This window comes from Heterodontus francisci, chromosome 8, assembly GCF_036365525.1.
Source record: "Heterodontus francisci isolate sHetFra1 chromosome 8, sHetFra1.hap1, whole genome shotgun sequence".
Lineage (NCBI taxonomy): Eukaryota > Metazoa > Chordata > Chondrichthyes > Heterodontiformes > Heterodontidae > Heterodontus > Heterodontus francisci.
The window spans coordinates 94796298-94817800 of record NC_090378.1 but is presented as its reverse complement, the minus strand read 5'-3'; the positions used below and the strand labels follow the sequence as shown (position 1 = coordinate 94817800).

The window sequence follows — 21503 nt, the reverse complement described above, 5'->3', positions numbered from 1 at the left end:
GTGGGTTAATGCTTTGCTTCTTTACTGGATAAGTTTTGTTTGCTAATAAACTGATAATTTTGTTGTTCATTAAAGAAACCTGGTTGGTGTATTTTACTCTGGGATTAAGAATAAAGTATATGATTGACCCAATCAGTAACTGGGTAAACATTTTAAAAATATATGTTGTGACCTATGGAGAAGTGGGACGAGAAAAGGTAGTGCACTCCTCCCATCTCGGTCATAACACAGTGCTGAGTTAACATATCGCAACTGCAGTGGTGGTGAGGAATATTACCATTGGCTTCACAGGGGAAAACCAGCCCTGGACTTCCAGCCCTGACCACTATTCAGTGATGTTATCAGGGACGTGTGTGCATGTGTGGAATTCAGGTGAGGACAGCTTCAGAGCTTTGGGCTAGCATTATGCTACAAATGACTTACCCAACACTTCTTGTTCAGGCTCATACACTTGGCGAAGATATAGGAGGGCAGCTGACACCTGTGGAACTACAACTAACTTATGTCAAAAGAACCAGAGGCAGGATGAAGAGTAATTAGTTATGCAAAAGTTTTTAGAATCTGGAGTGCTCTGTTAGAAAGAGTGGTGGTAGAAAAAGGTAATTGAATAAACACTTGCAAGGAAAACATTTGCAGAGCTATGGGGAAAGAGCAGGGGAGTAGGATTAATTGGATAGCTTTTTCAAAGAACTGGCATAGACCTGATAGGCCGAATGGCCTCTTTCTGTGTTGTACGATTTTATATTAAAAGCAAAATACTGCGGATTCTGGAAATCAGTAATAAAAACAGCAAATGATGATACACTCATCTGTGGAGAGGGAAACAGAGTCAACATTTCAGGTCAATGATCTTTCATCAAGACTGAATATTTCATTACTTTCAGGAGAGGAGCAGAGCAGAGAAAACTGGGAGAGGAGAGGAATGTTGTAAAAAATGATTGAACCAATACCCAGACAACAACATACTTCACTCCAATCTAAAATGAATAATGACAGACAGAAAGGCCCATGAGATGTGTGTGTCTCAATGCTCAGTGCTGCCTGATTGAAATGCCTCCATCTGAGATCTTTGTGTTCTCCCTTATCACACAAGGCACTGGGCCTTTAAAGTACATGGTGTACAATTCCATGAGTGATTGCTTGTTTTGTTAATAGCAGAACTCTTGGCCATCACAGCTGCCAAACACCACTGAGCTGTGCTCAACATCATCATTGTGCACTTTTTTGTGATCTTACCGCTTGAACGGCGAGTAACCACCTAGTGAAAATTCGTCAGCATCTCTGTAGGAGACAAGAGATGGAGTACTGGATATAATACCCAAGTATTACTGAACCATACCCACAACTGAGCTTTCCCCATCTGAATAATTGTGACTTCCAGAAAACAATTGGCCTGCCCTTTTTTTTCAGCTTTAGTGAGACAATGGTGGGGTAATGCTGAGGTTATATTGTTTGTACTGCTGCAATGTTTTTGGAGCAGTGTGGGCTTACAGTAAGCTCCCCAGTATCATTGCATTAAAGGGGAGGCTTGGGAGATTGTGGGAATCCCTAGGTACGTGTTTAACCTCATGCACAGTTATGGCAACACGTTGCCATTGTGCCATTAATAACCAGTGTCCCTTGCAGGATAATATTCTGTCAATGTCAGAAAGGGGCAAGAAATGGGAAAGAAGTTATACAATTTAAAATGTGTTGACATAAAAGCAGCAGTTGTTTCTGATTCCTTGATAGCTGGGCCCATGCAATAAAATACAGCTGCAGATAAATGTAAGATAATGCACTGGGACATTAATTTGACTCACTTGTGAATTAAAGATCTTTCAGTCACAATCAGTGCTATCGATACCAGGAATCCAGTGATTCAAGAAGGTGGCCCACCTACCACCTTCTCAGAGCAAATAGGGATGGGCAATAAATGTGGCCTTGTCAGCATTGTCCACAACCCGAGAATGAATTAAGGGAAAGAACTACAACCCGGAGAATAGTACACCATTTGATTAATTGTATAGGTAATATTTAATGGGTTCTGTTAAACAGTCACAGACCACATGACCACTGCTTACTTCGACTGCTCACATTTGACATCTTTTAAAATATGTTCTGAGAAAATATGCCTTCAAGCTCCAAAAGATGTAGGTTGCCTTTGCTTGTTCTGTTTGACACAAAAATATAGCAGTTACCCAAGTAATAAGTCTTTGTATATTAAAATAAGTGGCCAATTGTAAAGAAATGAGGTTATCACTCTTGAAATGAGGGTAAATTGAAAGGTCTGTTTCATAAAGCATTAAGTGAGAACTGAGCTGCAGTAAAAGTAAAAACATAGAGTCATAAAGTAATAGAGTCGTACAGCATAGAACCAGGCCCTTCGGCCCACCGCGTCCATGCCGACCATATTGCCCATCTATACTAATCCCACCTGCCTGCATTAATTCCATATCCCTCTATGCCTTGCTCATTCAAGTACCTGTCCAGATGCCTCTTAATTGTCACTACTGTTCCTGCCTCCACTACCTCCTCAGGCAGCTCATTCCAGATACCCACTACTCTTTGTGTGAAACATTTACCCCTTTGATCCCCTTTAAACCTCCTCCATCTCACCTTAAATCTATGCCCCCTAGTTTTAGTCACCCCTACCATGGGAAACAGACTCTGGCTATCTACCCTATCTATGCCTCTCATAATTTTATATACCTCTATCATGTCCCCTCTCAGCCTCCTTCGCTCAAGGGAAAACAGACCCAGCCTATCCAATCTCTCTTTATAACTCAAGCCCTCCAAACCAGGCAACATCCTTGTGAATCTTTTCTGCACCTTCTCTAGCTTAATTACATCTTTTCTGTAGTGTGGCGACCAGAACTGCACACAGTACTCCAAATGTGGCCTAACCAACGTTATGTAACATGACGTCCCAACTCTTGTACTCAATGCCTCGGCCAATGAAGGCAAGCATGCCATGCACCTTCTTCACCACCCTGTCTACCTGTGTTGCCATTTCAGGGAGCTCCCTGAAAGTGGCAACACAGGTAGACAGGGTGGTGAAGAAGGCGCATGGCATGCTTGCCTTCATCGGCCGAGGCATTGAGTACAAGAGTTGGGACGTCATGTTACATAACGTTGGTTAGGCCACATTTGGAGTACTGTGTGCAGTTCTGGTCGCTCCCCAAGAACACTCCCCAGGGCCCTACCATTCACTGTATATGTCCTGCCCTGGTTTAACTTCCCAAAATGCATCACTTCACACTTGTCTGTGTTAAATTCCATTTGCCACGTTCTTGCCCACTTTCCCAGTTGATCTATATCCTGTTGTAATCTTAGACAACCTTCTTCACTGTCACTATACCACCAATTTTTGTGTAATCTGCAAACTTACTAATCATGCCCCTTACACTCACATCCAAGTCATTAATATATATGACAAACAACAGAGGGCCCAGCACCAATCCCTGCAGCACACCACTGGTCACCGGCCTCCAATCTGAAAAACAACCCTCCGCTACCACCCTCTGCCTCCTATCAGCAAGCCAATTTTGTATCCAATTTGCTAGCTCACCCTGGATCCCATGTGTTCGAACCTTCTGGACCAACCTATCATGCTGGACCTTGTCAAAGGTCTTGCTAAAGTCCTTGTAGACAATGTCCATCGCCCTGCCTTCATCAATCCTCTTGGTCACCTCCTGAAAAACTCAATCAAATTCGTGAGACATGATTTCCCACGCACAAAGCCATGCTGACTATCCCTAATGAGACCATGCCCTTCCACATGCATATAAATCCTGTCTCTCAGAATCCCTTCCAATAACTTACCCACCACTGATGTAAGACTCACCGGCCTGTAGTTCCCTGGCTTATCCCTGCTGCCCTTCTTAAATAAAGGCACAACATTAGCTATCCTCCAGTCTTCCGGTACCTCACCCGTGGCTAATGATGATACAAAAATCTCTGCCAGGGCCCCAGTAATCTCCTCACTTGCTTCCCATAGCATCCTAAGATACATCTGGTCAGGCCCTGGGGATTTATCCACCTTAATGCGCTTCAAAACCTCCAACACCTCCTCCTTTGTAATATTGATATGCTCCAGGATATCAGTGTTCCATCCCTTGAACTCACTAGCTTCCATGACCTTCTCCATGGTAAATACGAATGAGAAATATTCATTTAAGGTCTCGCCCATTTCCCGTGGCTCCACACATAGATTGCCACACTGATCCTTAAGGGGATCTACTCTCTCCCCAGCTACCCTTTTACTCTTAATATACTTATAGAATCTTTTAGGATTCTCCTTTATCTTATCTGCCAGGGAAATCTCATGGCCCCTTTTCGTCCTCCTAATTTCCTTCTTAAGTGTAGTCCTACATCCCCTATACTCCTCGAGGGACTCGCTCAATCCCAGCTACCTATACCTGCCATATGCCTCCTTCTTTGTCCTGACCAGACCTCAATATCCCTTGTCAACCAAAGTTCCCTAAACTTGCCAGCCTTGCCCTTCCATCTAACAGGAACATGCCGGCCCTGAACTCTTCCTATCTCACTTTTAAAAGCCTCCTACTTGCTAGACATCCCTTTACCTGTAAACAGCCTCTCCCATTCAACTTTTGAGAGTTCCTGTCTGATGCTATCGAAATTAGCCTTCCCCCAATTTAAGACTTCAACCTGAGGACCAGTCCTATCCTTTTCCATAACTACTTTGAAGCTAATAGAGTTATGGTCACTGCTCCCAAAGTGCTCCCCCACTGACACATCAACCACCTGCCCTTCCTCATTTCCTAAGAGGAGGTCGAGTGTAGCCCCTTCTCGAGTAGGGCCATCCACCTACTGCTTCAGAAAACTATCCTGGACACACTTAACCAATTCTTCCCCATCTGATCCCTAAGCACTAAGGCAGTCCCAGTCAATATTAGGGAAGTTAAAATCACCTACTATTACAACCCTATAATTCCCACGCCTATCTGTGATTTCCCTACATATATGCTCCTCCACTTCTCTCTGACTATTGGGGCGCCTATAGTATAATCCCATCAAAGTGATCACCCCTTTCTTATTTCTAAGTTCTACCCATATGGCCTCGCTGGACATTCCCCCCGGGATATCCTCTCTAAGTACTGCCGTGATGTCCTCCCTAATCAATAGTGCAACTCGCCCTCCTCTCTTACCTCCACCTCTGTCACGCCGGAAGGATCAGTACCCCGGAACAGTCTTGCCCATCCCTCAACCATGTTTCCGTAATAGCTATAATATCACAATCCCATGTACTGATCCATGCTCTGAGTTCATCTGCCTTACCTGTAAGGCTTCTTGCATTAAAGTAAATGCAGTTTAGCCTACCAGACCTTCCATGCTCCCTGTCCTGCCCCTGCACAGCCTGCCTACTGGACTTGCTTGCTTTAACCTCTACATTTGCCTCAACTATCTCATCTGAGAGACTACTACTTTGGATCCCACCCCCCTGCAAGATTAGTTTAAAGCCTCCCGTCATTATCTCCCCTCATTTACTTTGCCTGACAGAAGGGTGTCCATACGTCAGCATAAGGAACACATATGCGTTCACATGCATGATCCAGAGCAGATATTATACCAATTCTCAGAAACCATCAGAAAGCAATGGTTGAGTAATGAAGGAACACACAAAAATGAAATGAATGAGCTCTTGACAGCCCATTTGTGCACTACATTGTATAAAATCAATTGTTTCTAAATTTTAGATACAGAATACAGGTGAATATAAAAATGTTAAAGATCTGAAACCTGACTCCAACCTGCATCCAACCCACCCACTTCTGGTTTTAATGCAGGCAGGCAACCAACCCACTCATGGGAGGTGGGTTGGTCATTTAAATATTATAATGAGGCTATGAGGCATTTTAAATGCTTACCTCTCAAAATTCCTTGTTTAAATCTCTATAGGTATGTCCATCATGCCCAAAGCATTGAGAGGGCCCTGGTGAAAGCCACCAATGATATCCTCTGTGAGTTGACTGTGTTCCAGGTGTGCTATCTGACCTCAACCTCTCTGTGACATTCCACCTTCCTCCACTGCCTTTCCTCTGAGCTGTTCTTCACCTAATGTTCACTTGAACGTAAATATAAATATCCAGCACTGGCTTGTCTTCCCTGCATAGCCGCCCCTCAAGTACCCCAAGTTTTCTTTCGAACCAGTTTCCTTTTCTTAATTTGCATGTTGCCCCTCATCAACATTATCTGGAGGCTTGAGCTGAGCATCCCCATGTATGCTGACAACACCTAGTCTTATCTATCCACTGCCACGCTTGACCTCTCTGTGCAGACAGATTGCTTAACTGAAATCAAGTCATGGATGAGCCAGAATGTCTTCAATATAGGAAAGATTTAATTCATCCTATTCAATTTCTGAGAATAAACTTTGTATCCTTACCCGAGATACCAACCTCCTCGAACTCTTCACTCAAGCTGAACTGAACACTTCCCAACTTCTGAGTTCTATTCAACCCTAAGTCAACCTTTAAATGGCATAGCCTATCCACCACTAAAGCCACCTATTTCCATCTGAGCAGCATCACCCATCTCTGCCCACACCTCACCCCACCACTGCCAAGGTCCTAATCCATACATTCATCAACTTGAAACTCAATTTCCCACCTTCTTGGACTCCAACTCATCTAAACATTTATACCCTACATTCTCTCCCACACTAGGTGGTCTAAATTCAACATTGCTGCAACCATTTTATGGGCCTAAAACAATGCAACAATACCAATTTAGCAGGTCAAAGCACCCACCTGATCTGCATGGGTGCTTGACCACTGCTGAATTGGTCAGCTTATTTTTCAACCCTCTCTGGCATCTGTCGGAACTGAGGGCAGGGCAATTCTCATTTCAATACTGTTATGATCAGGTGAGGAGGGGTTGAAAGGCTTCCATCTTGCCCTTCTCCTTTTTGACTGCAACAGGGTTTATTTCTTTTAAGCAGTAGATATGCTGACCAATTCAGTGAGTACTTAACCCTTTATGTACTGTGATCCTAAAAGAACCAATTGGACAGATTTTCTTGACGTTAAACAAGAAAAGATAGTTTTACAGTACTTAAAAACAAAACCCGATCTAAGTAAAATAATAAACCACGCTCCAACTTCCACACACACATGAGAATCACACATAGGTTACAGAGTGGGAAAGAATAGATTGGTTGAGTTAGAGTCCTTGGCAAATAAAAAAAAGTATACTGTCTGGCGTTTGGTAACTCAGTTGTCTTCTGGATGAACTCGGTGGTCTTGAGGGTTCCGGCTTGTAGATGTGGCCAGCTAGTTTAGGGCTCTCTTGGAGACAGTGAGGCAGCTGGTTTTATTCACTGGGTATCTGTCTGCAGCAATGATAGGCTTGGATGGTTACATTTTAGCAGGCAGGGTTTGAACTTGCAATGTGGCCTGGAGAGAGAGAGAGAGAGAGAGACCCCACTTGGGTCCTTTACTGGTCAGTGTCAGGTGCTTGTCTGCCTGCAGACAGAAAGAGCACCTAGTTTCACACAGATGGTGGGTCTGTCACATGATGGCCCAGTGTATTCTTTCTCTTGCAACTTAATTAGATCATGTCTTAGAATTCCAATCTCTATCAGGGTCCCATTGTTTCAGTGATTACTCTTTGTGTGGTCTGTCTCCACCAATGTTAATGTTCCAAGATTACCTTTAAAGTCTTATTAATGAAGGCAGGGCAGGTAGCCCGTTCAAAATTCTCAGGCCATTGTTCTGATTGGATATTTACCAGATCTACGTCTCCACCTCGATACATTGGAATTTAGGGTATTTTGATGCAAATTGTGGTGGCCATTTTAGTTGCTCGTAGTCATCTTTTATCAATTCTTTTATCTCCTTTTAAAAAAAAAAGTTTAATTCAGGTTTCCAACCTATGGATTAAAAAAAATCATCATGCAGCACAGCACGTATTCATGACAATACTGAAATGAGGCTCCAGTGCTTATTTCAAACCCAGACTTCTAAATTTGTCTGGTCTAGTCAGAAATTGCCAAGTACAAGCTCACAATAGCATTTCCAGGTCTTGTGCAGCCTTAGCAGCATTTATTAAAGAGACTGCTGGAGCCTACTCATAAAATGGGCCACAAACCATGAAAATGTTTGTATTATGTGGAATTTGAAGGAACGGGAGTGGTCCTCCTGGTTCTATAAAACAACTCTGGACCATTGCCGGCCCACCCTTTCCCTCCTCCCCATCTGGAGGTAATCTGTCACTTGGCGTGGGGCAAAACCAGTATTGTCCCAACAGGCGGGCTGCATTGGAGCACTAAATTGGCACCCGCAGCTTGCCGGATATATTCTGATGAGGTCTAAGTACCCAGGCCTCTTATTTTGGTGCGCAGTTGGAATCGCATGTCATATGGGGCCCCTTAGGAATTTAGGTGCCTAAGTCTCTCTTGCCTGTCATTCCATTCATCAATTCCCTGTCCCTCAATATAGACTTATCCAAAATCCTTATCTATAAATACTTCCATGGCCTCATCCCTCCCTAACTCTGCAATGAGTCTGCACCCTTTGGTCTTCAAATTCTGGCCACTTCTAAATCTCTATTAGTGATCAGCAACTCTTTTCCCCTTTGCGAAGCACCTTGCAATGCCCTGCTGTGTTACAGTTAAATGCCGTACTGCTCTTACGTACTTCTTGTCTGATATTTCTTCCATTCTGATCAGGTCACTGCAGCAGCAAGAATTAGATAGGCATCATTGCCATAGCAGACAAATTTAATTTGTAAACAAAATATTTTGTAGCAAGTGCTTCCATTATTCACTGTGCTCGCAGCATGTGTATGTGTAAGAGAGACAGATACAGGGGAAAAAAACAAAATATTGAGCTGGAAGTATGGAAAGCGAGACAGAAATAGAAAACAAACATCCACATGGACCAATCATCCAATGAAATTTAATGGTGTATTAAAGAGCTGGAAACTCTATCCAAATGTTCTCAGTGCTTTTACTTTTCAACCGATCTGTTCCTTAAATGATTCTCAGTGTCATCTCTATAAGAGTTTAGCCCATTGGTCTCTTGTCTAGCACACATCTGATAGTGTGATAAATAAGTCCAACAGTATTTTGTTAGTCTTGTGCTGATAGTTTAAAAACCTCTTTTATCCCTTGAAAATATTACCCCTGTAAAGGTTAAAGTCTTAAACAAGTTGTTATGGAAACATCCACTGTTGCAAATGAATCCAAAGCAAATTTTTCCTTTTGTTTCTGTAGAATCTGACAACATTTGACTTGGTTCGCAAGTAGCTAACACTTGCATCTTCTTTCTAACAAATAGTATTGAGCTGCCTAAGAAACAGAAGGATGTATTGTTGAAACATTTCTACTGAAGCAACAATCTTGGGAAACATTGCAAACACAGCTGGTTGGAACTGTAGTTGGAATTCTTAAAAAGAAAGACTTACATTCATACAATGCCTTTCACCAACTCAAGATGTCCCAAAGCACTTTTCAACAAATGACGTACTCTTGAAGGTTAGTCACTCTTGTAATGTGGGAAATGCAACAGCTAATTTTCACATAGCAAGGTTCCACAAACAGCAATGAAATCAATGATCAAATCATCTGTTTTAGTGATGTTGTTTGAGGGATAAATATTGACCAGGAAATGGGGAGAACTCCTCTCCTCTTCTTCAAGTGGTGCCAAGGACCTTTTACATCCACTTGAGAGGGCAGATGGGACCTCAGTTTAACATCTCAATGGAAAAACAGCAACTCCAACAGTGCAGCACTCCTTCGGTACTGTACTGTTTTGCCCGCTTAGGTTATGAGAGGTGACTGGAGTCTACAATGTGCTAAGCAATGTCCTCAATTTTGATGGTGTCCTTTAACTCACTCAGGCCTAATTAACCCCGAGATTGTGAAAGGCACTATATAAATGCAAGCCTTTCTTTCTTTTAACCCTGCTTTCCCTAAGGGAATACTGTTGAGGGATGTTGTTAACTGAATAAAGAGACTGCTAACAGGATAGCATACCTGAAACAGAGATTGTTAATTTACTGTTTAACTGTGATTATGAAGAGCGTGGTACTGTGTTTTCATCCAGTGGGAACTGGGTTGAACCCTTAGGAATCAACACTGCAGCTGGCAGAGAAAGTGGACTTTTACCTTATTGGCGAGATTCAAATGCAAAGCTGAGAGAGCAGTGTGGCAATCCACTGGCTTATGTCATGGACAAATAATAAAGAACACAGGATTATATGATTTATCTTAACTGCAGATCTTGGGCAACATTTCCTCTGGTTCCTGTTTACAGTAAATTAGTAAAAGCATTACTTCAGTTATGTGGAGAGTCTAGAGAAAGTTAAGGAGAGATTAAATGAAGGTGTTCAAGATTCTGAGGGTTTTGATAGAGTAAATAAGGATAAACTGTTTTCACTGGGAGGAAGGCTGATAACCAGAGGGCACAGATTGAAGGTAATTGGCAAAAGGACCAGAAGGGAAATAAGAATAATTTATTCACTGAATTACTTTGATCTGGAATGCACTGCTTGAAAGGGTGCAGGAAGCAGATTCAATAGTAACTTTGAGAAGGGAACTGGGTATATACAAGGCAAAAGATTGCAGGGCTATGGGGAAAGAGTAGGGAATTGGAACTACTTGGACAGTTCTTTCAAAGAGCTGGCCCTGGCACAATGGGCTGAATGCCCCCCTGTGGTGCTGTATTATTCAATGATCCTAAAAGAACATGGGGTAAATTTTATAAATGAGTACCTCTGGCCTCCACATAATACCTGTTGCACAAAGCTCCGTTAAATCATAAAATGTACCCCTGCAATATTTACTTGGTATAAAGAACAGTCAGAGCCAATCTCCCTCTCTGTTTATAATGCCACTAACAGAGAGAGACACCACTGAAAATAGCCAGCTTCCTGATAGCCCACACACGAGGTAATCTCATGTTACACTTGGTGTTAATAGTACAATGCAGGTCATGATCTGCTGCTCTCCAATAGCTATTCTATTTTTACACTACTTAACGAGGTTAACTGAAGTTAAAATTACAATTACAATAGATTGGAAATTTGAACTTTAAATGGGAATTAAGTTGATGTCTGGCTTACAGTGTGGTTCTGGTGATGTAATTCTAGGATGGAAGCAAAATACTGCGGATGCTGGAAAGCTAAAAAAAAAACAAGAAACACTGGAAATACTCAACGGGTCTGGCAGCATCTGTGGAGAGAGAAACAGAGTTAACATTTCAGGTTGATGACCTTTCATCAGAACTAAGAAAAGTTAGAAGTGTAATAGGTTTTAAGTAGGTCAAATGGGGAGGGTGGAAAAAAAAACAAAAGGGAAGATCTCTGATCGGGTAGAAGGTAGGGGAGATCAAATGACAAAAGGGATGATGGTGCAAGGCAAAAGGAGATGATAATGGGACAAGTAAAGACACAAAAGATGGGCCTAGAAGAGGTGTAAATGGGAATTACAGAAGCACAGAATTCTTACAGTGCAGAAGGAGGCCATTCGGCCCATTGTGTCCGCACTGGCTCTCCGAAAGAGCAATTTCCTCAGTTCCATTCTTCCCATAACCCTGCACATTCTTCCTTTTCATATAACAGCCTAATTCCCTTTTGAATGCTTCAATTGAACCTGTCTCCACCACTCTCTCAGGCAGAGCATTCCAGACCTTAACCACTCGCTGCGAGAAAAGATTTTTCCTCATGTCATTTTTGCTTCTCTTACCAAATACTTTAAAATCTGTGCCTTCTCATTCTCGATCCTTTCATGAATGGGAACAGTTTCTCTCTAGCTACTCCAGACCCCTCATGATTTTGAATACCTCTATCAAATCTCTCTGTTTTCTCTTCTCCAAGGAAAACAGTCCTAACTTCTCCAATCTATCTTCATAATTGAAGTTCCTCATCCCTGGAACCATTCTTGTGAATCTTTTCTGTACTCTCTCCAATGCCCTCACATCTTTCCTAAAGTGCAGTGTCCAGAACTGGACGCAATACTCCAGCTGAGGCTGGACCAGTGTCTTATACAAGTTCAACATAACTTCCTTGCTCTTGTGCTCTATCCCCCTATTAATAAAGCCCAGGACACTGTATGCTTTGTTAACTGCTCTCTCAACCTGTCCTGCCACCTTCAATGACTTAGGCAAATATACACCCAAGTCCTTCTGCTCCTGCACCTCCTTTAGAATTATACCCTTTATTTTATATTGTCTCTCCATGTTCTTCCTACTAAAATGAATCACTTCACATTTCTCTGCATTGAACTTCATCTGCCACCTGTCTACCCATTCCACCAACTTGTCTATGTCCTTTTGAAGTTTTACACTATCCTCCTCACAGTTCACAATGCTTCCAAGTTTCGTATCATCTGCAAACTTTGAAATTGTGCCCTGTACACCAAGGTCTAGGCCATTAATAAATATCAGGAAAAGCAAGGGTCCCAACACTGATCCCTGGGGATCTCCACTACAAACCTTCCCCCAGCCCGAAAAACTTCCATTAGCCACTACTCTTTGTTTCCTGTCACTCAGCCAATTCCATATCCATGTTGCTATCGTCCCTTTTATTCCATGAGCTACAAGTTTACTCACAAGTCTGTTGTGTGGCACTATATCAAATGCCTTTTGAAAGTCCATGTACACCACATCAACAGCATTGCCCTTATCAACCCTCACTGTTACCACCTCAAAAAACTCCAGAAAGTTAGTTAAACATGATTTGCCCTTAAGAAATCTATGCTGGCTTTCCTTAATTAACTCGCATTTGTCCATGTGACTATTGATTTTGTCCCGAATTATTTTTCCTAGAAGTCTTCCCACCACCGAAGTTAAACTGACTGGCCTGTAGTTACTGGGCTTATCTTTACACCTTTTTTTGAACAAGGGTGTAACGTTTGCAATTCTCCAGTCCTCTGTCACCACCCCCGAATTACAGAATCATCATTAACAGTTGCTGTCTGAAAAAAGGGAGACTTTACAGCCTTCCAACTCAACAATTTCAGATCGTAGCCTCTTTCCACAGATGCTACCTGATCTGAGTATTTTGAGCACTTTCTGTTTAATTCTAGGACAGGTTGTTCTCACTGGTCTGCCAACTAATTTCCATGTTATTTCCATGAAAGATAAGTATTTCATGTGGTTGACATGACCCATGTAATATTATAAATGAAGATCTCACCTACAGATAAGAACTAATTCAGATTCCAATGAATAAATTCACTGCCTAATGCAATATTAGCCATAAGGACAAAGAAGGCCACAAGTTTGAACCCCAGCCTGTGTTAAACTTACTGACCTCAGCAAGGGTGGCACTAGGGACACTAGAATTAGCCTTAGCCTCAGTGTCCCTGGGCTACAGAGTAGCAAAAATCAACCAGGATTTTCTATCCTGGTTAATATTGAGTAATTCCTATTGGGGTCCAGAGGAGGCTATGATTGGACTCAGTTCTGACGCCCTCATGGTAGACATTCAGCATCTGGACTCACATTAAGAACAATCACTTGGCACATCATCAGGTAGCTTGGCTATATCTTGGTCTTTGTTGTCAAACCAATCTTGGTGCTTCTGTTTGATGAATCCAAGGACCTCAGATGCTGTGCTATAACTGACATCCCTTAACTTCTTCCAAGAATCTTCAATGTCTATATTACATCCTACATATCTGACAAAAAAAAACACCAGCAAGAAAAGCCAGATGCCATCAAATAAGACACACGTTGCAGGTCAAACTAAGAGAGATGAAGAACTGATGGTGGGAGAACAAGGCTGCTGAGTTTCAGGAAGCTTGAAGGCTCTCCACGAAGGTCTCCAATCTGTCTATGGCCCCAAAAGCGACAGTATGATATCCATCCTCTTAGCAGGTGGCAATCAGCTCCTGACAAACAGGCTGAGATTCTCTCATTGGACAGAACATTTTAACATTCTCCTGAACCAAGAATCCACAGTGTGCAACGACGCCATGAACCACTTCCACAGCATCGCATTCTGGATGAGCTTGCCCTCGATCCACCTCAAGCTGAAGTCACCAAGGGCATAAAGCAACTGCCTGTGGGTAAGTCTCCGGGAGCCGATGGCATTTTGCCTGAAGTATTCAAGTATGGAGGAGTTTACAAAGTTAGGAAACTCACCAGCCTCTTCTGCTTAATCTGTAACTAGGGTATTGTGCCCAAGATTACAAGGATGCTTCTGCAACTCACCTGTACAAATGGTAGGGAAGCAAGTCCATCTGTGACAATCAGCACCATATTTCACCTCTCCACAGCAGGTAAAATTCTGGCAAGGCTTATTCTCCACAGGATTGTCACTCATCTTACAGACTCGCTGTACCAAGAATCACAGTGTGGCTTTCGTGCTTGATGAGGAACAGTCAACATGATCTTTGACAGTGCATCAAATTTAAGAAAAGTCCCACAAACAGAACAAGGACCTCTACATGGTGTTCGTTGACCTGACCAAGGCTTTCGACACAGTAAACAGTGAAGGATTGTGGAAGGTGCTGTACAAATATGGCTGCCCTGTAAAGATGATCAGGGTTATCCGCTCATTTCATGATGGCATGATGGCAAGTGTGATCATAAGATCATAAGAAATAGAAGCAGGAGTAGGTCATTTGGCCCCTTGAGCCTACTCCACCATTCAATAAGATCATGGATGATCTGATTGTGGCCTTAACTCCACTTTCCTGCTGGCCCTCCATAACCCTTGACTCCCTTGTAGATCAAAAATCTGTTGAACTCAGCCTTGAATGTCTTCAATGACCCAGCCTCCACTGCTGTCTGGGGAAGAGAATTCCAAAGATTAACGAGCCTCTGAGAGAAGAAATTCCTCCTCATTTCCGTCTTAAATGGGAGACCCCTTATTTTGAAACTGTGCCCCCTAATTCTAGACTCCCACAGGAAGGGAAACGTCCTCTCAGCATCTACCCTGTCAAGTCCCCTCAGAATCTTAGGTTTCAATAATTCCACCTCTCGTTCTTCCAAACTCCAATGAGCATAGACCCAACCTGCTCAACCTTTCCTCATATGACAACTCCTTCATCCCTGGAATCAGCTTAGTGAACCTTCTCTGGACTGCTTCCAATGCAAGTATATCCCTCCTTAAGGAGACCAAAACTGTGCACAATACTCTAGGTGCGGTCTCGCCAATGCTCTGTACAGTTGAGGCATGACTTCCCTATCTTTATACTCAATCCTCCTTGCAATAAAAGTCAACATTCCATTTGCCTTCCTAATTACTTGCTGTGCCTACATGCTAACTTTTTGCGATTCATGTACAAGGACACCTGGATCCCTCTGTACTGCAGCATTCTGCAGTCTCTCTCCATGTAAATAATATTCTGCTTTTCTGCCAAAGTGGACAACCTCGCATTTTCCCACATTGTGATCCATCTGCCAAATTTTTTCCCACTCACTTAACCTATCTACATCTCTTTGCAGAATCTTGTGTCTTCCTCACAACTTGCTTTCCTACCTATCTTTGTATTGTCAGCAAATTTGGCTACAATATACTCAGTCTCTTCATCTAAGTCATTAATATAGATTGTAAGTAGTTGAGGCCCCAGCACTGATTCCTGTGGCACTCCACTAGTTGCAGTTTACCAACCTGAAAATGTGCCATTTATCCCAACTCTCTGTTTCCTGTTTGTTAGCCAATCTTCTATCCATGCTAATATATTACCCCCAACACCATGCAGAATGGTGCCTTATCGGATGCCTTTCCAGTCACTCATGACACCAAGCAAATCTACGTAATTGCTGCAGTTCTGCTTGCCATCTATCTTTAGTCCATGCTCTTGTCTGCACTCAAAGATCTCGACAAAGGAGTGCACATTCAATTCAGGACATATGGCAACCCCTTCAATCAGCAAAGGCTCAAGGCTTGCACAAAGATCAAAAAACAGCTACTAAGTAAACTCTTGTTTTCCCATCACTGTGTTCTCATAGCACACACTCCGGAGGGCATCCAGCTGCTTGTTGACCGCTCTTCCCAAACTTCTAAATACTTTAGCCCTACAATAAGTCTGAAAAAGATAGAGATCTTGTACCCCTGGCCACAATCTACAAGACTCTACAGTTACAATTACCAATACACTCCTCAACTCAGTTCAGAAGTTTTGCTATCTTGAGAGTATCCTCTCCAACATCACTACTCTGGATGATGAAATTGTTCATCGCCTGGCAAAAGCAAGCTTAGCATTCAGCAAGCTCACCTACAGGCTTTGGAGAGAGCATGTCTCAAAATAAAGATCGAAGTCTACCAGGCAGTGGTTCTCACATCACTTCTCTATGGCATGGACAACGTACTGGCATCACATAAAGCAACTAGATGCCTTCCACCTTTGCTGCTTAAGATCTATCAACAACATCAAGTGGCAGGACAAAATCTCTAACACCAAAGTTCTTGCAAGGTGCAAGATACCAATACCTGGTATCAAGAGCATGCTCATCAGAACTCAGCTTCACTGTGTCAACCAGATGGTTCTCATGGAGGATTCCTGCTTACCAAAGGTGGTATCTTACAGCTAGCTGAGCATAGGAACTCACACCATAGGACATCTCAAACGTAGCCACAAAGACATTCTGACAGCCTATCTCAGAGTCTGTAAATTGGACCCTACTACATGCAGTGTGTACCACCTACAAGATTTTTTAAAATATTCATTCATGGGATGTGGGCATCACTTGGCTAGGCCAGCACTTATTGCCCATCCCTAATTGCCCTTGAGAATGTAGTGGTGAACTGCCTTCTTGAACCACTGCAGTCCATGTGGGGTAGGGACACCCACAGTGCTGTTAGGAAGGGAGTTCCAGGATTTTGACCCAGCGACAGTGAAGGAACGGCGATATAGTTACAAGTCAGGATGGTGTGTGACTTGGAGGGGAACTTGCAGGTGGCGGTGTTCCCAACCATTTGCTGCCCTTGTGCAGTAGCATTAGAAATTGGCCGTGGAAGGTCTTAGAGGTTTTCTGCACGCAGTGTATTGCCTCCGTGCTGTCAGCAAAAATCAACAGTTCTTATTACATTGTTGAAAGTGGCACTTAGGTCTATGCTTTCAATCACTCTTTTATTCACTCTGTAGTTTGTTGGGGCCTTTAAATTAAACAATACTGAATACCCCGGGCCAACTTGCATCCCTGGCATGCAAGATTATTGTGACACAAATGTCGGATGGCATATTTCTGTCGTTTGAGTATCATCTGTCGGTAGATATATTGAACGCTACTCATCATTTCTGTGGGGAAATTTGGAGGGGTGTAAAAATGAGCAAGGATGCAGTGGAGCTTGTTTCTGTGCAAGTTCCTGCCTGGCCTGAACCCATGATCCAGAAACATGAGTTCAAATCCCCCATGGCAGCTGGGGAAATTTAAATTCAGTTCATTAAATGAATTTGGAATAAAAAGCTAGTATCAGTAATGGAATCACAAAACTACATGACTGTCATTAGTTGACTATTGTCCTTCAAAACAGTCCTGATCCGGTTTAGATTATATGTGATAACAATGTGGTTAACTCTCAAACCACTATGACAAAGTACAAGAATAAAAAAACTGGATGGACCACCCTGCATTGACCTAAGCTCCAGACAAGACACACACAACCCAGTCCTCTTCACTAACATCTGGGGACTTGTGCCAAAATCACAGAATCATAGCATGGTTACAGCACAGGAGGCCATTTGGCCCATTATGCTTGTGCCAGCTCTCTGTAACAGCTAGTCAGCTAGTCCCACACCCCTGCCCTTTCCCTATAGCCCTGCAATTTTTTTCTCTTGAGATGCTTATCCAATTCTCCTCTGAAACTAACGATTGAATCTGTCTTCACCACAGTCTCCAGCAGTGCAATCCAGAACCTAACCACTCACTGTGGAATAAAGTTTTTCATCATGTCGCCTCTGGTTGTTTTGCCAATTACCTTAAATCACTATCCTCTGGTTCTCGATCCTTCTGCCAATGGGAACAGTTTCTCCCTATCTACTCTGTCAAGACCACTCATGATTTTGAACAACTTTATCAAATCTCCTCTCAACCTTCTCTTCTCTAATGAAAACATCTCCTGCATTGCCAATCTATCGCTGTAACTGAAGTCGCTCATCCCCGCAAGCATTCTCGTAAATCTTTTCTGCACCCTCTCCAATGTCTTTCCATCCTTCCCAAAGTGTGGTGCTCAGAATTGGACACAATACTCCAGTTGAGAGACTGAGAGATTGGGTGAGCTGTCCCACAGACTAATCAAGCAACATAAAGAAAAACGCAAAAGTGCTGGAAATACTCAGCAGGTCTGGCAGCATCTGGAGAGAAAGAAACAAAATTGATGTTCCACGTCGGATATGACTCTTCTGCAGAACCAAAGGAAGGTAAAAATGTGTTAGATTTTATGCTGTTGAAAGGGGGGAGGGGGAGGAAGAACAAAAGGGAGGGTCTGTGATAGGGTAGAGGGCAGGAGTGATTAAATGAGAAAGATGTCATGGAATAAAAGGCAAAGGGAGTGGTAATACTTGTAGTAAAAGACAAAGCATTTGTCCAGGGTGTTAACGGCAGAATAATGAACTGCTCTGCCTGAAAGCAAAAACATGAAAAACAAGTTTAAGACTGGCACATGGTTAAAAAAAAAATCAAAATGGGGGTCATCGTCCGAAATTGTTGAACTCCATGTTGAGTCCGCAAGGCTGTAAAGTGCTGAATCAGAAAATGAGGTGTTGTTCCTCGAGCTTGCGTTGAGCTGCAGCAGGCCAAGGACAGAAATGTGGGTGTGATAGCAAGGTGGTGAATCAAAATGGCAAGCAACCGGAAGCTCGGTGTCATGCTTTCATACTCAGTAGAGGTGTTCCACAAAGCAGTTACCCAATCTGCGTTTTGTCTCCCTAATGTAGAGGAGACAGCAGTGTGAGCAGTGAATACAGTATACTAAATTGAAAAAAGTACGTAAATCTCTGCTTCACCTGGAAGGAGTGTTTGGGGCCTTGGATGGTGAGGAGAGAGGAGGTAAAAGGACAGGTGTTACACCTCCTGCGTTTGCATGTGAAGGTACCCTGGGAAGAGGATAAGGTGTTGGGGGTAATGGAGGAGTGGACCAGGGTGTCGTGGGGGAGCGATCCCTTCAGAATGCTGACAGGGGAGGGGAAGATGTGTTTGGTGGTGGCATCATGCTGGAGGTGGCGGAAATGGCGGAGGATGATCTTTGGATGTGGAGGCTGGTGGGGTGGAAAGTGAGGACAAGGGGAACCCTATCGTGGTTTTGGGAGGGAGGCAAAGTGGTGAGAGCAGAAGTACGGAAAATGGGTTGGACATGGTCAAGGGCTCTGTTAACGGTGTGGGGGGGGATTCCTCGGTTGAGAAAAAAGGAAGACATAACCCCTCCATCACCATCTCTGGGTATATCCTGTTCCATTGGCAGGCCAGACTCACCAGAGGTGGTGGCATAGTGATATACAGTTTGGAGGGACTCCTCAACATTGACTCTGGACCCCATGAAGTCTCATGGCATCAGGTCAAACATGGGCAAGAAAACCTCCTGCTGATTACCACCTACTGCCTCCTCCTTGCCTGATGAATCAGTACTGCTCCATCTTGAAGACTACTTGGAAGAAGAATTGAGGGTACCTAGGGCACAGAACATACTCTGGATGTGGGACTTCAATCTCCAACACCAAGAATGGCTCAGCAGCACCACAACTGACCAAGATTGATGAGTCCTGAAGGACATAACTGCCAGACTGGACATGTGGCAGGTGGTGAGAACACCAACACAAGGGAAAAATCTACTTGGCTTTGTCCTTACCAATCTACCTATCACAGATCCATCTGTCCATGATAGCATTGGTAGGAGTGACCACTACACAGTCTTTGTGGAGACAACGTCCCATCTTCACACCGAGAACACTATCCATCATGTTGTATGGCACTACCACCGTACTAATTGGGATAGATTCAGAACAGATCTAGCAGCTCAAAACTGGACATCCATGAGGCGCTGTAGGCCATTAGCAGCAGTAGAATTGTATTCAACCACAATCTGTAACCACATGGCCCTCCATATCCTTCACTTTACCATTACCATCAAGCCAGGGGAGCAAGCCTGGTTCAATGAGAAGTGGAGGAGAGCATGCCAGGAGCAGCACCAGGCGTACTTGAAAATGAGGTGCCAAACTGGTGAAGCAACAACACAGGACTACATGCATGCTAAACAGTAGAGTGGCAAGCTATAGACAGAACAAACGATCCCACAACCAATGGATCAGATCAAAGCTCTGCAGTCCTGCCACATCCAGTCGTGAATGGTGGTGGACAATTAAACAACTAACTGGAGGAGGAGGTTTCATCCTCAATGATTGGGGAGGCCAGTACATCAGTGTAAAAATCAAGGTGGAAGTGTTTGCAACCATCTTCATCCAGAAGTGCTGAGTGGATGATCCATCTCAGCCTCCTGAGGTCCCCAGCATCACAGAGGCCAGTCTTCAACCAATTTGATTCCCTCTACATGATAAGAAGAAATGCTGAATGCACTGGATACAGCAAATTCTATGGACTCCCCCCCCCCCAACATCAGTTGTAGTGATGGAGACTTGCGCTCCAGAACTAGCCACACCTCTACCCAAGCTGTTTCAGTACAGCTACAACACTGGTATCTACCTGACAAAGTGGAAAATTGTCCAGGAATATCTTGTCCATATAAGGCAGGAGAAATCTAATCTGGCCAATTATCACCATATCAGCCTACTCTCAATCATAAGCAAAGTGATGGAAAGTGTCATTGACAGTGCTATCATTTGGCACTTACTTACCAAAAACCGTTCACCGATGCTCAGTTTGGGTTCCTCCAGGACCACTCAGCTCCAGACCTAATTAGAGCCTTGGTCCAAATATGAACAAAAGAGTTGAATTTCCGAGGTGAAGTGAGAGTGACTGCCCTAGATATCAAGGCAGCATTTGATCGAGTATGGCATCAAGGAGCTCTAGCAAAATTGAAGTCGATGGGAATCAGAGGGAAAACTCTCTACTGGTTGGATTCATACCTAGCACAAAGGAAGATGCTTGCGGTTGTTGGAGGTCAATCATCTCAGCCCCAAGACATTTCTGCAGGAGTTCCTCAGGGTAGTGTCCTAGGCCAACCATCTTCAGCTGCTTCATCAATGACCTTCCTTCAATCATAAGGTCAGAAGTGGGGATGTTCACTGATGATTGTGCAATGTTCAGCACCATTCGCAATTCCTCAGATAATGAAACAGTCTGTGCCTGTGTGCAGTAAGACCAAGACAATATTCAGGTTGATAAGTGGCAAGTAACATTTGCACCACACAAGTCCCAGGCAATAACCATCTCTAATAGAGAGAGAATCTAACCATCTACCCTTGTCATTCAACTGCAGCAACATCACTGAATCCCCCACTATCAACATCCGGGGGAGTCACCATTGACCTCTCTCTCTCTTTGGCCTCCTTGTCTCAAGAGACAATGGGTAAGTGCCTGGAAGTGGTCAGTGATTTGTGAAGCAGCGCCTGGAGTGGCTATAAAGGCCAATTCTAGAGTGACAGGCTCTTTCAC

The 21503-nt window shown here is 43.4% G+C and overlaps 1 protein-coding gene across 5 annotated transcripts in view; it reads left to right on the top strand.

Annotated features, from left to right (window-relative positions):
* Positions 1-21503, top strand: part of LOC137373029 (leucine-rich repeat-containing protein 52-like) — a 167046-nt gene that overhangs the window by 66887 nt on the left and 78656 nt on the right. The window contains exon 3 of one of the 5 annotated variants that reach the window (XR_010975558.1): positions 9282-9983. The exons of 3 other annotated variants lie outside the window; for them this stretch is intronic. The gene's annotated coding sequence lies outside the window, so the exon portion shown is untranslated. Of the gene's footprint in view, positions 1-9217; positions 9984-21503 lie in introns of those variants that run through there. One more of the 5 variants, XR_010975557.1, reaches the window with a different exon arrangement.